This window comes from Arachis ipaensis, chromosome B03, assembly GCF_000816755.2.
Source record: "Arachis ipaensis cultivar K30076 chromosome B03, Araip1.1, whole genome shotgun sequence".
Lineage (NCBI taxonomy): Eukaryota > Viridiplantae > Streptophyta > Magnoliopsida > Fabales > Fabaceae > Arachis > Arachis ipaensis.
The window spans coordinates 24,252,311-24,252,698 of NC_029787.2; the positions used below are offsets into that span (position 1 = coordinate 24,252,311).

At 25.3% G+C, this 388-nt stretch overlaps 1 protein-coding gene across 2 annotated transcripts in view; it reads left to right on the forward strand.

Annotated features, from left to right (window-relative positions):
- The window catches only part of LOC107634300 (protein LIGHT-DEPENDENT SHORT HYPOCOTYLS 10-like), a 4,031-nt gene that overhangs the window by 3,018 nt on the left and 625 nt on the right, over window positions 1–388 (forward strand). The window lies entirely within an intron of this gene.

The window sequence follows — 388 nt, forward strand, 5'->3', positions numbered from 1 at the left end:
ATTCTATTCATATTAGTAATAGAAATTCTGATATTATGTTATAATATTATTTTTTTTTAATTTTAAATTAATAAGAGAGGATACATATATATATATATCAAATTAAACAAATTGTTTTGAGGTGGGAGCGAGGGTTTTAATGAGGTTTAGTATGTGTCATATCAGTTTAACATTGACCTAGATCATATCCTTTAGATGATTTCTCTTTGAAGGGAAGATTTATATATGCATATTGTAACCATATATATAACTGCATGAAAAGTAAATAATATTAAGGGGTAGAGAGTGAAGTTCATTCTGTTATACATAATTAAAATGAGTGAAACTCTGCGTGTATATCCTTCATTTAGTTATTTCTCATATATCACGAAAGAAAATGAGTTTGAAA